The following is an 8,440-nucleotide window of genomic DNA, read 5'->3' as shown; positions in this document are numbered from 1 at the left end:
CGGACGTTTTTCAGGTGATCACACCACACAGACTGCAGAGGTCGCTCTCCGCGTCCAGGAGCCTAGCTGTACCGCTGAAGCCTCTCTATGGTACCAACTTCCGCTGTACACGTCTAGAATAGCTAGGATGATGTGGAAGTCACGTGCTACATACTCAGGGCACTGCTGGCAGGAAACCTTGTATGATAGAGTTTTGATCTAGCATTTTAAAGGGGCTGTCCTACAGAAACTTCTACAGTTTAGCCAGCACCTGGATCTGAATACTTCTGTAATTAAAAATTTGGTATAGCAACTGTATAGAGCCACCTGCTGTATCCCTTACGTCCTAACCAGTGGCACGGATGGGGTATTCTGCAAAGCCCCCTCCCCCCTCTGCTAATTAACCTTGCGGTTTTGTTTGAAGCAGTTTCTTTGTTTTTCTGGGTAAAAGCCGATTTGCTTGGATTTCCTTTCCTTCTTCCAGACTCAACAGTTAATTCTGTTTGTTTCTTGCAGCCATGTCGTCTACAGGAGACGGTGATCGGGACCCTGGCAGGAAGAATTCTGGCAAGAGACGCCATCTTTAATGCCACGACTGTCAAATTGTCCTGGAGGACAATTATTTATTTTCTCGATGTCCGCCCTGTAGAGTTGAGCTTCTTCCCCAGAGAAGATGTAGTTGACTGGGTGAAGAGCTACATGGAGTCCAACATGAATCAGGTGAACTCCTCTATAGAGGAGCTGAAGCAGGCTCTTATATCTAAGCGCCAAAGACCTTCCTCTCCTCATCGAGCCATGGAGGTACGGGGGCTCAGGATGCTAGAGAGGGATCTCTCTCTTCTTCCGAAGATGAGGATGGGTTTTCCTACTTCTTCCCTCCAGAGAAAGCCCAGCGGCTACTGAGATCCATCCGGTCGGGAGACCAGGATGTTGATCAGGGCGAAGCCTCAACGTCCGCCTCTAAGGGGCCCAGGGCCTTTAAAGCGGACGATTCCCTCCTGTCATTAATAAAGACTGAGTGGAAGAAACCAGAAAAAGGTCCCGTGCTGACCAAAAGATTTAAGTCTGTCTTCCCGTTAAGAGAAGATCAATTGTCCTCTTGGGGGCCAGTACCAAAGGTGGATATGGCCATTTCCAAGAGGACCATAGTACCATCGGACGACGGATCAAGTCTCCAGGATCCGATGGACCACAAGGCTGATTGCGCCTTTAGGCGTACTTACTCCTCTGCATCAGCTTCTGCCTCGGTCGCAATAGCGTCCTCTGAAGTGGCAAACTAAGTTCGTGTGCATGAGCCCTTAGGCCTAGGCTGCTAAGACATCGCCATCCCGCAATTAAATTTGTAGGCTGCCAATGGGAGAGTATCAGCGGAGGTGCAGCTACTTCTGTTCTACAGTAAACTAAATGTCAGGATAGGGGCTCATGCACACGACCATATGTATTTTGCATGTCCGTGCACATTCCGCATTTTGCAGAAGGGAACAGCTGGCCCATAATAGAACAGTCCTATCCTTGTCCGTTATGCGTACAATAATAGGACATGGTCTATTTTTTTGCGGAACGGACATACTGACAGGGAATGCACATGGAGTCATTTCTGTTTTTTGCAGCCCCGTTGAAGTGAATAGTTCAACATACGGGCCGCAAAAAAAAAAACTGAACGGACACGGAAACAAAATGAGTTTGTGTGCATGAGCCCTAATGCTTCTCAAGTCTATCTGATCAAGATTTTTTATCTTTTTCACCTGAGGATGGGTTTACATGAGAAGTAAGCGCACCAATCAGCGACATGTCCTACACAAGTCCGGCCTTGACATTCCTGTGCAGAGAGATGTTGTTAGTATAAGAGCAGGACATTTTTTGCCTCCCATGAAATGTATTTATCCTCAATCCACAGCACAGGATTGTGGTAGAAGAGACTGGGATCCCCACCGATCGTGAGAATGATTGGTGCCCGATTCCCCTCGTAGGTCAGCTAATAGTTGGATTACGACTACTGTCAATTAAAGGTAAGCTGTCACCAGGACAGACCCTCAGAAAAACGAGCCTGCAGCTGACGAGTTACCAATGAAGTCCTAGGCTGGTTTCACACTTCTGGTGTGAAACTCCGGCGCGCTGTTCCGATAGACAAACTGAGAATCGTCCGGATAGAAATCGCAGCATGCAGCTGTTTTTTTGTCCAGCCGAGTCTCTGCTTGTGTGCTGGAACAGGGTACGGATCTCTGCCATACCCGGCTGGCGGGCATTCCATTTGTATCTGGCAGCTCCAGATTCAGAGGATTCCGGTAGGCGGTTCTCTGCCAGAACAGCATGCCGGAGTTCACAATGGAGATTAAAGGAAGCCTTAGGGCTCATGCACACGACTGTTGTTGTCCGGTGCCCATATTGCTGCCCGCAAACAGCAGGTCCGCAATATACCGCCACCGACTGTTTGTGCACCGCATGACGGAGCCATGTTTTTTTTGTCTGTGCCTCCGAACTGCAAAAAAATATAACTTGTTCTAATTTTTTTTTGCGGTACAGACGGATCACAAACCCATTCAAGTTGAATGGGTCTGCATCTGTCTGCGCTAGCCACATGGACCCGTAAATTGGGGACCACAATTTGTCCGTGTGCATGAGCCCTTATGAATGTCTTGCAAGTCATAAGTTGGCATGGTATATTTAAACCCCACGAAAAAGTATGCTATATACAGAAGCTATAAGGGCATATCAGAAAAAATTTGAAAATTATTATATATATATATATATATACACACACACAGACACTCACCTCAAGAATTATTAGGAACACCATACTAATACGGTGTTGGAACCCCTTTTGCCTTCAGAACTGCCTTAATTCTACGTGGCATTGATTCAACAAGGTGCCGATAGCATTCTTTAGAAATGTTGGCCCATATTGATAGGATAGCATCTTGCAGTTGATGGAGATTTGAGGGATGCACATCCAGGGCACGAAGCTCCCGTTCCACCACATCCCAAAGATGCTCTATTGGGTTGAGATCTGGTGACTGTGGGGGCCATTTTAGTACAGTGAACTCATTGTCATGTTCAAGAAACCAATTTGAAATGATTCGAGCTTTGTGACATGGTGCATTATCCTGCTGGAAGTAGCCATCAGAGGATGGGTACATGGTGGTCATGAAGGGATGGACATGGTCAGACACAATGCTCAGGTAGCTCGTGGCATTTAAACGATGGCCAATTGGCACTAAGGGGCCTAAAGTGTGCCCAGAAAACATCCCCCACACCATTACACCACCACCACCAGCCTGCACAGTGGTAACAAGGCATGATGGATACATGTTCTCATTCTGTTTACGCCAAATTTGGACTCTACCATTTGAATGTCTCAACAGAAATCGAGACTCATCAGATCAGGCAACATTTTTCCAGTCTTCAACAGTCCAATTTTGGTGAGCTCGTGCAAATTGTAGCCTCTTTTTCCTATTTGTAGTGGAGATAAGTGGTACCCGGTGGGGTCTTCTGCTGTTGTAGCCCATCCGCCTCAAGGTTGTGCGTGTTGTGGCTTCACAAATGCTTTGCTGCATACCTCGGTTGTAACGAGTGGTTATTTCAGTCAACGTTGCTCTTCTATCAGCTTGAATCAGTCGGCCCATTCTCCTCTGACCTCTAGCATCAACAAGGCATTTTCGCCCACAGGACTGCCGTATACTGGATGTTTTTCCCTTTTCACACCATTCTTTGTAAACCCCAGAAATGGTTGTGCGTGAAAATCCCAGTAACTGAGCAGATTGTGAAATACTCAGACCGGCCCGTCTGGCACCAACAACCATGCCACGCTCAAAATTGCTTAAATCACCTTTCTTTCCCATTCTGACATTCAGTTTGGAGTTCAGGAGATTGTCTTGACCAGGACCACAACCCTACATGCATTGAAGCAACTGCCATGTGATTGGTTGACTAGATAATTGCATTAATGAGAAATAGAACAGGTGTTCCTAATAATTCTTTAGGCGAGTGTATATGTATATATATATATATATATATATATATATATATATATATATATATATATATATATAACACAAAGAAAATAGCAGCAGCACTACTTAACTGGTGGAGCCGAGTGCAAAAAATCCTCTGACCTTAGGCTGTCGGGTCAATTTGTTATAGATTTTTCAAAGAAGAGGCAGCACTCCAAGATACGGTGAAAGAAGACCCTCTTTATTTCCCCTGTGCGACGTTTCAACTGCTCATTGCAGTCTTTCTCAAGCATAACAGTGGTCAGCATTTACATTTATACCCACAATGCTTAGTGGGTCAATTAACACAGTAATTGACAGCAATATAGTCCTATCAAGTATAAAGACGTGAATTACAATAAAATATTATCATGATCGTAGATATAACATGTGTGCCGATTACAATCTTTACATACATCGTGCCATTTCATAAAAATCACAAATCGATAGACAGTACCAAGTGCATAAAGTGCCTTGTGCTTTGTGCCCAATTATAGTGATCACCTGTGTATATTAATTACGCGGTACAAGACCGCATGGTTAAAAAAGGCATGTGGGGTTGCAGGGTGTGGACAACATTTTGCGCCCCGCGGGCCTTCGGGTTTATGGGGATGGTCACTTGTGTGGTTCATCCTTATGGACCATACCCCCCTTTCTCCATAAAAACAGAATAAAACAATATATGTGGTGTCCCCTTAAGGAGTACAATCCTCCGATATTCACGATTTGATATCCTTTTTTTATATATACCTCTACATTTTTAGTTTTTTACTATAACCATGAGAATAGTGTGCATGACTTTATCATTCTCCAACTAATTTGTTCCTGATATAGCTTTTACGATCGTGCCCGGATCAACTCCGAGGGCGGCGTGGTGTTGAGGGTAAACATTTCCCGATTGCCAGGTAACGATTCACGTGACAAAGTCATGTGATCGGGAGGCTGGACAGGGAGATGTTGCCCTCCATTCCGTCGGCTGTGGGGTTGGCGCCGGGATGCGGATGTGCGCATTGGGTTTGACGTCACTTCCGGTTGCGTCTTCCCTTTGTGTAAGTCGGTATCCAGGATACCGGACATGCGCGGTGAGGCTACAGGGACGCCGAGATGCCTGCCATTATTACACTCCTCCACTATGTAAGTTTTTAACCATGCGGTCTTGTACCGCGTAATTAATATACACAGGTGATCACTATAATTGGGCACAAAGCACAAGGCACTTTATGCACTTGGTACTGTCTATCGATTTGTGATTTTTATGAAATGGCACGATGTATGTAAAGATTGTAATCGGCACACATGTTATATCTACGATCATGATAATATTTTATTGTAATTCACGTCTTTATACTTGATAGGACTATATTGCTGTCAATTACTGTGTTAATTGACCCACTAAGCATTGTGGGTATAAATGTAAATGCTGTGACACCACTGTTATGCTTGAGAAAGACTGCAATGAGCAGTTGAAACGTCGCACAGGGGAAATAAAGAGGGTCGTTTTTTCACCGTATCTTGGAGTGCTGCCTCTTCTTTGAAAAATCTATATATATATATATATATATATATATATATATATATATATATAATTGATCAGCACAGAATTTTGGATATAAAACACCACAAATGATGCACAAAATGCTTTCATTTAAAATTTAGAGAAGATAAGACACACAGGATTAGTATAATTTTTCACCAACTTTTACTGCAAAATGGAGTAAGGCCTCATACACACGACCATATGTATTTTGCAAAAAACGGATCCGCAAAAAATATGGATGACGTCCATGTGCATTCCATATTTTGCGGAACGGAACAGCTGGCCCCTGATAGAACAGTACTATCCTTGTCCGGAATGGAGACAATAATAGGACATGTTCTATTTTTTTGCGGAACGGAAATACAGACATGGAATGCAACTTCAGGTTTTTTTTTCTGACCCATTGAAATGAATTGTTCCGTATACAGTCCGCAAAAAACAAACAAAAAAAGGAACGGACATGGAAAGAATATACGTTCGTGTGTAGGAGGCCTAATACAAATGCCCAAATTATTATCCTACACATACAAAAAAACATCACTGCCCATCACAAAAAAACATTAATAAACAAAATCTAAGATTTTACAGATACAGCAGCAAAGTAATACGACTACAACCCTTCCTCCAGACTAAGTGCAAATATATAGAAGAGAATGCACTCCCTAAACCTACACATGAGATTACTATGACGCGTCGTAGGCTACGGCCACACAGTTTCTTTGGACGAGGTTATGAGGCAGATCTGCCTGCAGGATCCACCAAGAAGGAGATGTACAATTTATATTTCCAATTCCTTTTGAATCCACTTCTGGCTTTGGCTAAAAACTACAGGCAGATCTGCTTCATTACCTCATCCAAAAAACTGTGTGTGAACTTACCCTTACGTATAGCCACTCGGTCAGGTTTCCTGATGCAGTTTTAGAAGCTAAAATCAGGAGTGGATCATAAAAGGAGAGAAAGTGTAAAGGGCAGATAAGACTTCTTTTTGAATTCACACCTGGTTTTGGCTTCCAAAACTGCGTCAGGAAACCTGAATGTGTCACCGTACCCTAAGGTTACCTGCACACAATGCGGATTGGCTACGTTTCTTCTGCGTGGATTTTAATGCGAAAAAAATGCAGTGTAATATGGTACAAGCAAAGTGAATGTGATCTGACAAATCTCATGCACACTTAGTTTTTACTTCTGTGCGGACATTGACCTGCCGTGCGGATTTTAAAATCCTTTTTGAGCATTCCGCACTTTTTGTGGAGTGATTTTCCCCCGTAGACTTCAATGGGTTATTAACATAAACAGAAAATCCACACCAAAAATACAATAAATAGTGCGGATTTATGTTCTTTTTTTTTTTGCGGTTTTGTGCACACAAATCGGCACCATGCGCAGCCACCCTAAGGCTGAGTTCAGACGGGCGAGATTTTTGCGCGGGTGCAATGCGGAAGGTGAACGCATTGCACCCGCACTGAATTCTGACCCATTCATTTCTATGGGGCTGTGCACATGAGCAGTGATTTTCCCGCATCACTTGTGCGTGATTGAAATGAATGGGTCAGGATTTAGTGCGAGTGCTATGCGTTTATGTCACGCATTGCACCCGCGTGGAAAACTTGCTCGTGTGAATGGGGCCTAAGGGTACCTGCACACAGGTGCAAGAACATAAGATCCGCACAAATTTCTAACAGCGGTTTTTGGTGCGGATTTGATGCGGTCTTGCCGCAGATCTCACCCTTCATTGGAAAGGGTGAAATCCACAGCTAAAACATAATTGACATGCTGCAGATTTTGAAATCCACACTGCAGGTCAATTTCCGTAAAGAAAAAAAATCTGTAAAGTGTACATGAGATTTATGTAAGTTCATACACTTTGCCGATACTGTACTACGCTGCGTTTTTTCTGCACAGGAATTCGCACGTATTCCGCAACGTGTGCAGGAGGCCTAAATGTGGACAACATAAGATACCATCTTACGACAGTAACCGCGCGTGGAAATCTCCCCACCGCACTAGAATTATACCTCTATCCCAACAATGATACATTCTGGTGCGCAATTATTCATAGTAAATTAAAGGGGTATTCCGGATGCAAATCATCTCCTGATAGGGCATAACTGCTAGATTGGTGGGGATCACAGCAGACAGACCCCCTACTGATCACCAAAACGGGAGTCCTGTGTTTGAGTGGTGGCCGAGCATGCACGTTGGCTCTCCATTCAAAGTGTCTATCTCCAGCAGTCCCATAGAAATAAATGGAGTTGCAATGTACATGCTCGACCGCTGCGCCATTCATGTAGGACCCTGGATTTTGTTAGGGGTCGCAGCAGTTGGGAACCCGCCAGTCCGTTATCCTCTATCCATTGGACAGGGTATAAATTATTACTGGAATAGCCCTTTAAAGAGAACCTGTCAGTTTTGTTTTTTTTGTCCCTAAACAACCACCACAACCTGTTACTTCACATCTTTTACATTCTAAGATATCCTAATATGTAATAGTAGGAGCAGGATTGTTAAAAAAAAATCCTTTAGCATTATGTAAATTACCTTTTTGAAGTCAAGGAGGTTGAGCCTGGCAGGAGAAGAGTGTCACGGATGTAGTAGGGGAGAACACCAAAAGACAACAAAAAGAAAGGGGAAAGACACTAGGCCTCACCGAAAAAGGGTCACCACCTATAAAACCCTGCTCCTGGCCCTAACTCCTATCCGTATGGGCACCTCTCGATGGTAGCGATACCCATACACAGGAACCTAGAAAAAGAGTCAAGGATGAGCCCCCAGCTTATTAGAAGAGGATTCATGTGCAGCTACACTCAACTTGAAGTTACATTCACACGACCGGTCCACAAAATACTGATACCGTCCGTGTTGCATCTGAAATTTTTGCGGACCCATTAACTTCAACAGGTTCGTGGTCTGTGTTTCGTGGCCAAGTATAGGACAT

This window comes from Bufo gargarizans, chromosome 8, assembly GCF_014858855.1.
Source record: "Bufo gargarizans isolate SCDJY-AF-19 chromosome 8, ASM1485885v1, whole genome shotgun sequence".
Classification (NCBI taxonomy): domain Eukaryota; kingdom Metazoa; phylum Chordata; class Amphibia; order Anura; family Bufonidae; genus Bufo; species Bufo gargarizans.
This window is presented reverse-complemented; position numbering follows the sequence as displayed.